General features: G+C 44.5%; 1 long non-coding RNA gene across 1 annotated transcript in view; it reads right to left on the bottom strand.

The window, feature by feature from the left end:
- The window catches only part of LOC146422087 (uncharacterized), a 31,222-nt gene that overhangs the window by 17,300 nt on the left and 454 nt on the right, over positions 1 to 13,468 (bottom strand). The window lies entirely within an intron of this gene.

Below are 13,468 nucleotides of genomic sequence, written 5' to 3'. Positions count from 1 at the left end.
ATACACCATATGTATATATACATACATGTATATATACACATTCGTATATATATACAGTCACACATATATAGCTATACACATATATGTATACACATATGTGTATATATAGAGTGACATATATATATACACACATAGATATATATACACACATATGTATGTATACACACAGATATATATACACCATATGTATATATACACATATGTATATGTATATACACACATGTATATACACAGAGACACACCTATACATCCACACACATATATGTATACACACATATATGTATATATACACTCACATATATATAGACACACACAGATATATATACACACACATATATATACACACACATATATATATACACACAGATATATATATGCACAGACATATATATACACATCTGTATATACTCACCATATATATGTACACACACACACATATATATACATGCTCACACATATATATATCCACACATATATATATGCTGAGAAACGGAGGCTTGAGAAACCAATATGAATTTACCACAAGCTTCAGTTTATTCATTTACAGCATATAATTTCTATCGTAGTTAACTAACTCATGCCTATTCTGTAATCATACAATAGTATTGGTTCTATACTTCCACGGCCTAAGTTTGGCTACTTGCCTTAACATGTATCTATCTTTCCCTATAATGGCTGATTTCTGCATATTTGTCGCCATTGAACGCATTCTGGACGGCTCCTACGGTCTCCATGTTGAAGGAAAGTCACGGTGACCTTAGATCGCCGATCGGACGAAGGTATGTAATTAATAGTTGGCTAAATATGGCTATTTTTAAGAAGCGGCTGGTTAATAAGCAATCTATGTCCATCTGCGTGTCCCTTCTGTAGAAGCCAGCTTTCGACATATATATACACAGACACACCTATATACACAGATATGTATATACACACCGTATATATGTACACACACACATATATATACACGCTTACACATATATATACACACAGACATATATATACATATATATGTAGGGATACACACAGATATGTATATATACACACAGGTACATATACACACCGACATATATGTACACATACCCATATATATACAGACATTTGTTTATATACGCCCATATGTATGTATATTCACAAATATATATATACAGCATATGTATACACACAGATATGTATATATACATATACGTATATATACACAGTCAGACATATATAGCCATACACATATATGTATAGACATACATGTATATATACAGTCACATATATATATATACACACAGATACATATATATACACACATATGTATGGATACACACATATATGTATATATACATACATGTATATATACACTCACATATATATACACACACCCATATATATAGAGACATATGTATATATACGCCTATATGTACGTCTACACAGAAGTATATATATACACCATATGTATATACACACATTTGTATATATACACACACGTGTATATACACAGACACACATATATAGCCACACACATATATGTATACACACACATGTATATATACACTGACACATATCTATACAGAGACACATATATATACACACAGATATATATATACACACCCACAGATATATATACGCAGACAGAAATATATATGCACAGATATATACAGAGATATATACACACACATATATGTGTATACAAACAGATATATATATATACACACACACATATACAGACATATACACAGATACATATATATACACACACACCCCTCTGTATATACAGACATATATATACAGACATTTATTTATACACATATATGTATATATACACACATATAGATACACACAGATATATATACACACAGATCTATATATACAGACATATAAATGCACACATGTAATTATACACATATATGTATATATACATATATAGATACACACACATGTATATACACACACACACATATATATACACATTCACATATATATACACACATTTTTATGTATATACACATATAGATATTGATACATAATTATACACACCATATATATATATATACACACACATATATATGCATACAGACATATATACTCACACATATGTATATATATACACCTATAGATACACACACATATTTATACACAGCATATATATACAGACACAGACATATAGATGCATACACACCTATATATTCACATATCTGTGTATAGATATACATATAGATACAGACACATCTTTATACACAGCATATATATATACACACCCACTCATATATATGCACAGACATATATATATACACACATATGTATATATATACACATATAGATACAGACACATAAATATACACACCATATATATATGCACAGACACACATAGACATATATATGCACAGACACATATATATACACATATATGTATATATATATATACAGATACACACATATATTTATACACACCATATATATATACACAGCTACTCATATATATGCATACACAGAGATATATACACAGAAATGTATATATATAGACATACACATACACACACACATATTTATATACACCATATGTATATACACACACACACACATACATATGCCGACACACATATATATACAGACATATGTATATATATACTCATACAGATACACACAAATATTTATACACACCATATTTATATGCACACACGTATATATATCCACTCACAGATATATATACACACATATGTATATATATACACATACAGATACACACACATATTTATATACACCACATATATATACACACACATATATATACAGACATGTATATATATACACATACAGATAGACACACTTATTTATACGCAGCATATATATACACACAGCTACACATATTTATGCACATACATATATAGATATACACACACATATGTATATATATACAGATAGAGATACACAGACATATTTATTCACAGCATATATATACACATCCACACATATATACACACACACTCAGACACATATATACACACACATATATATATATATACATACAGATACACAGACATATTTATACACACCATATGTATATATACACAGACATATATATATACAGACATATATATGCAGTCATATGTATATAAACACTCATATGTATATATGCACACACGTATATATACACAGACATACAGAATATGCACACACATATATGTATAGACATACATGTATATACACAGAGACACATATATATACACACACATACACACATATATATCCACACACATATGTATATACATGCACATATGTATATATACAGACACACATATATATACACACACATATATATACACAGATGTATTTATATACACATATATATATATACACACAGTCACATATATATACCCACACTCCTATATATACACACACATATATGTACGCACACATATATACACACCATATATATATGCACACACTCATATATATAGTCACACAGAGATATGTACACATGTATGTATATATACACACATATGTGTGTATATACACATATGTATATATACAGACATATTGTGTATACACACATATATATACACACATGTATGTATACACATATGTAAATATACCCACACGTATCTATACATCGACATATATATATACCCACACACATATATATATACACACACAGACATGTATATATACACACACACGTGTATATATTCACACACACATATATATACACACAGACATGTATATATACACACACACGTGTATATATTCACACACACATATATATATACAGACATACAAATATATATACACATATATGTATATATACACACATATGTATGTATAGACACAGAAATATATACACACACATGTATATACACACATATGTATATATACAGTTATGTATACATAAACAGACAGATATATACCCACACACATATATATATATACACACAGACATGTATATATACACACAGACATATATACACACACAGACATACATATAGAGACACCTACATATATATACACATACACCTATATACACACACATATATGTACACATATATATGTACTCACACATATGTATATACATACAGATATGTATATATACACACATATGTATATATATAGAGACACAGATATACACAGATATACATATACACACACTCACACACACACATACATATATCCCGCGTTTCATTTGCGGGGCACTTTCTGCATCGAGGCGCCGAATCGGTAGCTGAGGGAGGAGATGAGCATGGGGGACACAGTGGCAAGGTGTTCAGAGAGCATATGCAAAGGGGAGGCCCAAGCCACCCAATTGTGAGAAGGTGACCCAGGTAGGCAGCAGGCTTGAGGGAGTGGTGTGTAGCAAGTGCCAAGGAGGGAGAGGCTGTAAGGTGGTGGCTCAGCAGCAGGAGCGGCTCTTTGTTGTGTTTGATCCGCTTTTATAAAATGAGTCCCGTGCCCTAATAGGCAATGCGTGAGAACCAAGCGCACGGAGTCAGACATCAGAGGCATCCAGGCCCGACCACGGCACCGGTAGGGAGAGGACCAGATGGGCAAAGCGGTGGGAGATTGATTTTCCATTGGAGAGAGGTGGCCAGCTGGCAGTTAGACATGGTGTTAGAAGAGGTTTGTGGCTTGCTGGAGGCCAGATGCAGGTGTTTGAGATGCTTGTTAAATTTCGTTTGTCTTTCAGAGTGGTACTGTGAAGCGATTGGTTGCAGGGAAGTAATGATGCCAGGAAGTGGCACGTGGAAGAAATGTTGAGGGAGTAAAGGTGGGAATGGAAAGGTGAAGGATGTGAGAGGTGAGGTTTTGTTGTTGTGAGCGTGAGGGGTGAAAGGTAAAAGTGGCTTAGGAAGGGATTCGTGTGGTAAATGAAGAAGCGTCAGTGTGGCTTGAATGGCGCAAGCAAGGAGCGCAGCTGGTGGTGTAAGCAAGGCGGCAAGGGTTTAGAGAGAGTATGTGAGTTTTGGAGAAGGCAAGAGGTGCCTAAATGGAGTGTTTTGAAAAGTTTGGGAAGAGGGTTTTTTTGTTGTTAATGTGAGTGTGTTTGAGTTGGTGAATGTATATGCAGTGTGTTTGGGTGTGTGTGTGTGTGTGTGTGTGTGAGTGAGATGTGTTAAGGCATGAAAGAAGGCCGAGTTTGCAAAGAGAAGCAAATGTGAGTAAAGAAGTATTTATTTTTTGGGATGGAGAGAGTTTGAAGGTGAAGTGTTTGTTTGTGCGTTGTAGGTGGAAAAAAGCATTTTTAGCACCTTGGTGCCCTCAACCACCCCCTCCTGGCACCACGTGCCGCCCCCGATTTTCGGCACGCGCCGCGCGTTGCCGCGCGCGGCGGATGTCAGGGGGCACCCCGGGAGGCACCGTCCGGGCGGCGCCATCCCCCCCACCGCAGGGAGCTGCAGCGGCAGCTCCCCCTTGCGGCGGGCCCACCTGGGCTGCCCCCCCTGGCGGGGGGGCCCGCCTCTGTCGCCCCACCTTGTGGCACACGTGCCTCAGTTACGTTCCAGTGGGGGTAGGCGGGCCCGGCGGGCTCCCGGACTACGGGGCCGTGACGTGCGTAGCACACGCACGGGGTAGCCCGCGGTGGGATTCGAACCCCTGACGTGCAGAGATCCGGCTTAAGGCCATACCCACCGAGCCAGAGTGGCTCCTTAATTTTAAATCCTTTTTTTGGCGGCATATCCTTTTCGCCGCAGAATGACGTCAACAAAGCCCTGCCCACTTCCCCGCCCCCGATTCTCCGTCCGTCACGGTACTCCACCCACTGCCTCGCCTGTCGTCCCTCCCTCGGCCCCGCCCCTGTCGTCTCTCGGCCCCGGACAAAGCCACGCCTCCGGTGGTCTCTACACCCCGCCCCTCGACCTCACGGGGCTCGGAACACAGCCACGGCCCTGCCGCTCCCCCTAGCCCGCCCAAGAGCCCGCCCCTCGGTGCCCCCTCAGTCCGCCCAAACCTACGCCTGCCTACGCGCACCCGTCGCTATGGCAGCACAGGAGCCGAGGCATTTTTAGCGTTTTACTTTTTTCCCCATTTTTGGAGTTCCTTTGCTAGAGAATTTTCCTAAGGTTCAGTGCATGATTTTTACACGCTTTCCCTCAACTGTATCAGCACAAATTACCATTCTCTCAAATCTTACTGGGTCTTTTAATCACTTTTTGAAAACACCATTTATGATTCTTGAAAACCAAAACACATTTTGGGGGATACTGCAACACTAGCATACAGCTGTTTCTCACAGCTATGTCCATTTTGCTCATCTCTTTCTACAGCATTTTCTAGGGGCTTCTACTGTGTATCGCTGGGGTTTTTTCCCTTGTTTCATGGCTGCATTCACTTCTGTGTGCATGTGTTACCACATCCTGTGCTTTTGCAGGGATCACTTCTGCAGTCTTGGCTTTAGTTTTCCACCTCTACACTACTGCCACGTGTTTACTAGTGTCCCCCAATCTGCAGAAAAAAATGGAAAAACTCTCCAACAACATTTTGATGTTACACACTCAAGGCATGACTTTATTTTGTGCCCAGCACGTACCACAGCAATCATCTCATCCCCCCATAGCCCGGGTGTGCAGAGACAATCATTCCAGAATACAGAGCTTTTACTCCATTTCTCAGACAGTGCATGCAGTAAAAGCCAATAGGAAAGCATTGGCTCAGTGTTCATTAGTCCAAAGTGGAGCAAAGTCCCCATATTTGAACTCTCGTTGGACTCCAATGTCCTTGTCTGCCACGCTAATGACATTTTTCACTTGTTTTTAGCAGTCATTTCTCTGGGCCTGGATGTCTTCAGCCCTGCTGCAGGTGCTCTGGCCTAGGTGCTTGTGATATCCATCATGTGTTCTGGAGAACTACATGTTCCTGCTGGATGTTCTGTTCACCGTGCTTCTCTTTGTGCTTATCTTTGGGGGTCAATCCCAATGTCTTGCTATGCTGAATTCACCAGACGTCATCTGGCACAACCTTGCCCTGGAAGAAATCAAAAATTCCTTCTCCCAGGGGAAACCCAAATCAAACCTTTGACTCCAGTGACACAATATTTTTAAGCTGATACATTTTCCAACAGTAGCAGTCAGTCCCAACAATTTTCCTTCAGTAGCCTTTCATGTCATTTTGTTTTCTACACCTTTTGGAACAGAACAGATGCCATCTTTCTCTTCTCTTCACCACAATATCCTCGCCGGGATAGGCAACTCCAGCAGCAGTGAAACCCCACCATCTGGAAGACAATGACACACGTGTCAGTCATTTCTGCACGGCTATGCACACGTGCTAGTCCGAGCGCCTGATGCCATCTCCTCCTGGGCCTCCTACCCACCAGCCGCCTGTTGAAGTTGTGACACAGCGGAGGGCTTCAGGCCTGCTCAGCCACAGGAGCACATCAAAGTTTCACAGTATTCTACCAATTCTCAATCAGGTGCACTATCTGTGACCCCACCCATGTCATCCCACTGCAACTACCCAGTCTAATACCTTCTAATTCATCTGCAGGGCTTCTTCACACTTGCCTACAGCAAAGGCTGTCCAACAGTGCATGCACTCCATACTCTGCAGAGCTCCAATTCCCCTCCAGGGATGGTCATCACACCCTCTGCATTCTTCTTCACCCAAACATTCCTATCTCACTCCATCTACAAGTTTCTCTGAAGACACATACTTTGTATTGACATTCAGCCAGCTGCTGATTATGTCCAGGCAAAGTTTTTATGAAGTCATGTCACCTTCTGCAAGAGGTGTGTATGCACAGAGGCAAAGCCCGCGGCTGCAGTCCAAGTTGTCCGAGCCTCAGCATGCAGCAGGCCGAGAGGATACGCTTGCAGGAAGCAGGTTTGTACCCACTGTCCCCCTGCTCAGGGGGGAACGGGAGGCCTTTGCCCACATGCTGTCAACTCTGCTTGCAGGCCATAAACATCTACCCTCCTTGGCCCACCTGTGCAAACCTTAATCCACTCCCACATGCCATAACCATGCCATTTCCATGTCACAGTTACCTTACAGGGTCTTTCAATGCCTTCTACATGCTCTGCAGTGCTAGGCCTTGCACTGCAGCATGGCATATATATCCACACAGCTGCAGCGTGCTGTAAGATGCTGATGCTGCTTTGCCAGGGGGACAGGCCTGGCCATCGGCCCATGACTTTGGGCTATATTAAGCCACCTCAGGATGCCCCCGGGACGCACGGTCCGCTCCTATTGCTTTGTCCCTGTTTGTTCCTGTGGCCCTACCTGTCCTTCCACTCCTCTTTTTCTCTCTGTCTGTCCTTGTGTCTGTCATAGCTACGAACAGATGCCACTCACAGGACACACCCTGCGAGGGTCTCCTTTGCACATCCATTCCTTCCGAAGTGTTATAGAGAACGTCAGAAGTTCCACCGGAAACACTACCTTGACACAAGAGGGTGCTGTAGGAGTGGACTTCTGTCACTTCCAGTCTGCTGTCTTGCATTTCAAAGCCATTGCCTTTGTAGCACCCTTTCTGCTCACAACTGCACTTCTTTCCAACACCTTTGTCCCATGTCTTACACATGGCACTGACAACTGACAGGTCTCACAATTATTGCACCGAGCCTGTAAACACGACCTGTGCAGCTCTCCCTATGTGCACCCACTATCTCTTTGCACATTTCCCTCTCTCTCTCAAAACTATGCCTGAACAGCTGCCCAGATTCCAACCGCTCCTTGCTCGCTTCTCAGCAATACATGCCTCCTGCTATGGCAACTGCAACACTTTTGAACCATGACACATACCTTCTCCTACCAGCATACTTAGGACAGCCAGAGTTGCAGCTCCCCCAGGACAGATTCCTTGCCATTTCTGCCTTGCCAATCACACCGAGTGGCAGCCCATGGAGTTCCACACGGATGCAGTGTCCTTGCAATACAGGCAACCCTGTGAAACACACAAAGACTGTTGCTGCAGCCTGTACATCCCTGCACGTTCCTTGTCACCGAGACACTTCAAGGCACATTCTTTCCTCCAGCTTTTTCAAGCCTCTTCTACAATCTATAACCTCCTCAGTGCCTCCTTCTATGCCCATTCACCTACTTCATCCTTGTCACTAACCCACTCCCAGGCTGTCTTGTTACATAGTCCTCCTCCTTCCCGACCCAAACCTCCACGTACAATTCTATTTCAGGTTGGGTTATCATGTACTCATCATTCTTCACCAAAACATTCATATACACTTGTATCCACCAGTCTCCCTCAAGACAGCTACTTTGCATTGCCTGACTGAAAGTCAGCCAGCCAGCTGGCCAGCCAGCCAGCCAGCCAGCCACCCACCCAGCCAGCCAGCCAGCCAGCCAGCCGTCTACCTAGCTACCTACCTAGCTACCTACCTAGCTACCTACCTAGCTAGCTAGCTGATCACATCCAGGGAAAATTATTCCTCATTCATGTCACTTTCTGGAAGATGTCAAAGTCTGCAGCTGCACTCCAAATGCTCCAAGCTTCAGCATGCACCTAGCAAAGAGGATATGCTTGCAGGAAGTAGGTTTGTACCCACTGTCCCCCAGCTCAGGGGGGAACGGGAGGCCTTTGCCTACATGCTGTCATCTCTGCTCCCAGGCCATAAAAAGCCACCCTCCTTGACCCACCTGTGCAAACCCTCATCCAGCCCCACGTGCCATAAAGAAAACATTTTCATGTCACAGTTACCTTACAGGGTCTTTCAGTACATTCCACATGCTTTGCAGTACTACGCCTTCCACTGGAGCAATGCATGTATATGCACACATCTCCAGCCTGCTGCAAGATGCTGCCCCTGCTTTGCCAGGGGGACAGGCCTGGCCATCGGCCCATGACTTCAGCCTATATTAAGTCACCTCAGGATGCCCCCGGGACCTATGGACCGCTCCTATTGCTTTGTCCCTGTTAGTTCCTGTGGCCTGACCTGTCCCTTCTCTACTCTTTTTCTCTTCCTCTCTGTCCTTGTGTCTTTCAAACCTAAGACCACATGCCAGTGACAGGACACATCGTGCCAGGGACTCCTTTGCACATCCATTCCTTCCCAGGTATTTCTAGAGAACGTCCCAAGTTCCATCACAAACACCACCTTGACATGAGAGGGCGCTGTAGGAGTGGATTTCCATCACTTTTGGGCCTGCCGTCCTGCATTTCAAAGCCATTGCCTTCGTAGCACCCTTTCTGCTCAAAACCGCAATTCTTTGCAACACCCACCTCTTACATGTGTCTTGCCGTGTATTACACATGCCACTTATACCTCACAGGTCTCACAATTATTGCAGCGAGCCTGTAAACACGACCTGCACAAGTCTCCCCCCTAAGGCACGCAGTATGTCTTTGCAGCTTTTCCTTTCACTCTCAAATCTATGCCTGAACATGTACCCAAATTCAATGCTCCATGCTTGCTTCTCAGCAATGCATGCCTCCTGCTACAGCAAGTGCAACACTTTTGAAACATGACACATACCTTCTCATGTCAGCATACTTAGGACAGCCAGAGCTGCACGCTTCCCCAGGACAGATTCTTCTCCATTTCCGCCTTGACCATCACACCGAGTGCCGGCCCACGGAGCTCCACACGGATGTAGTGTCCTTGCAATACAGGCAACCCTGTGAAATACACAAAGACTGCTGCTGCAACCTGTACATCTCTGCGTGTTCCCTGCCACTGAGACACTTCAAGACACGTTCTTTCCTACAGCTTTCCCAAGCCTCTTCTACAATCCATAAGCCCCTCACTGCCTTCTTCCATGCCCATTCACCTTGTCACCAACCAAGATCATCCTTGTCACCAACCCACTCCCAGGCTTTCTTGTTCCATACTCCTCGTACTTCCTGACCCCAACCTCCACGTACAATTCTCTTCTAGGTGGGGTTATCATGTACTCATTATTCTTCATCAAAAAAACATTCATATACACCTGTATCCACCAGTCTCCCTCAAGACAGCTACTTTGCTCTGAGTCAGCCAGCCAGCTGGCCAGCCAGCCAGCCAGCCAGCCAGCCAGCCATCTACCTACCTACCTACCTACCTAGCTACCTAGCTAGCTAGCTGTTCACATCCAGGGAAAATTATTCCCCATTCATGTCACCTTCTGCAAGAGGTCCAAGCCTGCAGCTGCACTCCAAATGCTCCAAGCTTTAGCATGCAGCTGGCCAAGAGGATACCCTTGCAGGAAGCAGGTTAGTACCCACTGTCCCCCAGCTTAGGGGGGAACAGGAGGCCTCTGCCTACATGCTGTCACCTCTGCTTCCAGGCCATAAACATCTATCCTCTTTGGCCCATCTGTGCAAACCTTCAACCTGCCCCACATGCCATAACCATGCTATTTTCATGTCACAGCTACCTTACAGGGTCTTTCCATGCATTCTACACCCTCTGCAGGGCTAGGCCTTGCACCACAGCACTGCATATACCTGAACACATCTGGAGCCTGCTGCAACACCCTGCCCCTGCTTTGCCATGCGGACAGGCTGGGGCATTGGCTCATGCCTTCAGTGTATATTAACCTACCTCAGGATGTTCCTGGGACCCATGGACCGCTCACATTGCTTTGTTCATGTCCCTTAGACCTACTAACAAATGACAGTGAGAGGACACACTGTCTGAGGGTCTCCTTTGCATATTCATTCCTACAGTGGTATTTCTACACAATGTCACAAATTCCATCCAAACAACTATCTACACACAGGAGGACATTGTAGGAGTGGACTTCTCTCAGTTCCAGCCTACCGTGTTGCATTTCAAAGCCATTTCCATCGTAGCACTCTTTCTGTTCAGAACTGCAATTCCTTGTAGCACCTACCTGCCATGTGTTACACATAGCACTTACAAATCACAGGTGTCATCTCACAAGTACCGCACCCAGCCTGTCAACACACGTCGCACAATTCTCTAGATGCGCACAGAGGATCTCTTTGCACTTCTCGCTTTCACTCTCCAGTCTCTGCCTTAACATGTACAATACCTCAACCCCTCCACTTCTGCTTCTCAGCAACGCATGCCTCCTACTATGGCAACTGCAATACTTCTGAAACACAACACATACCTTCCCATATCCACATCTGTACGACAGGCAGTGCTGCATGCTCCAACAGGACAGATTCTTCTCCATTTCCACCTTCACAATCACACCGAGTGCCAGCACATGTAGCTCCACAGGGATGCAGCACCCTTGCAACACAGGCAGTGCCGTGAAACACACAAATACCGTCACTGACACCGTACACCCCTGCCCATCCCTGTCAGCGAGACATTTATGGCCGCCGTCTTTCCTACAGCTTTTCCAACACAGTTATACAATCATGAATCCCCTCATTGCCCCCTTCTGTGTCATTTCATATACTTCATCTTTCTCACTTACCTGCTCCCAGGCTTTCTTCTTCCATACTCCTCCTACTTCCTGACCCAAACCTCCACGTCCAATTCCATTCCAGGGAGGGTTATCACGTACTCATCATTCTTCTTCAGCAAAACATTCATATACACCTCTATTTACCAGTCTCCCTCAAGACAGCTACTTTGCTGTGACTGACTGACTGACTGACTGACAGCCAGCCAGCCAGCCAGCCAGCCAGCCAGCCAGCCAGCCAGCCAACCAACCAACCAGCCAGCCAGCCAGCCAGCTAGCCAGCTAGGTAGGTAGGTAGGTAGCCAGCCAGCCAGCCAGCCAGCCACCACCACCACCACAAAGCCAGCTAGCTAGCCAGCCAGCCAGCCAGCTAGGTAGCCAGCCAGCCAGCCAGCCAGCCAGCCAGCCAGCTAGCTAGCTAGCTATCTATCTGATCAAATCCAGGGAAAATTATTCCTCAGTCATCTCACCTTCTGCAAGAGGTCAAAGCCTGCAGCTGCACTCCAAGCTGTGGAAGCCTCAGCATGCAGCAGGTCCAGAGGATACCCTTGCAGGAAGCAGGTTAGTACCCACTGTCCCCCAGCTGAGGGGGGAACAGGAGGCCTTTGCCTACATGCTGTCATCTGTGCTTACAGGCCATAAACATCTACCCTCTGTGGCCCACCTGTGCAAGCCCTCATCCAGCCCCACATGCTACACACATGCCATTTTCATGTCACAGTTACCTTACAGGGTCTTTTTATGCACTCCACATGCTGTGCAGTGCTAGGCCTTTCATGGCAGCACTGCATATAAATCCACAGATCTGCAGCCTACTGCAAGATGCTGACCCTGCTTTGCCAGGGTGACAGGCCTGGCCATCGGCCCAAGACTTCGGGCTATATTAAGCCACCTCAGGATGCCCCCGGGACCTATGGACCGCTCCTGTTGCTGTGTCTGTGTTCGTTCCTGTGGCCCTACCTGTCCCTCCTCTCCTCTTTTTCCCTTCCTCTCTGTCCTCGTGTCTTTCAAATCTAAGACCACATGCCATTGACAGGACACAACATGTGAGGGTCTCCTTTGCACATCCACTCCTTTCCAGTTATTTCTAGAGAACATCCCAAGTTCCATCAGAAACACTACCTTGACACGAGAGGGCGCTGTAGGAGTGGATTTCCATCACTTTTGGGCCTGCCGTCCT

Source organism: Lichenostomus cassidix, unplaced genomic scaffold (assembly GCF_008360975.1).
Source record: "Lichenostomus cassidix isolate B80296 unplaced genomic scaffold, HeHo_3.0 HiC_scaffold_47, whole genome shotgun sequence".
In the NCBI taxonomy this organism is placed as follows: domain Eukaryota; kingdom Metazoa; phylum Chordata; class Aves; order Passeriformes; family Meliphagidae; genus Lichenostomus; species Lichenostomus cassidix.
The sequence above is the reverse complement of the archived record's forward strand: the minus strand, read 5'-3'. Positions and strand labels throughout refer to the sequence as shown.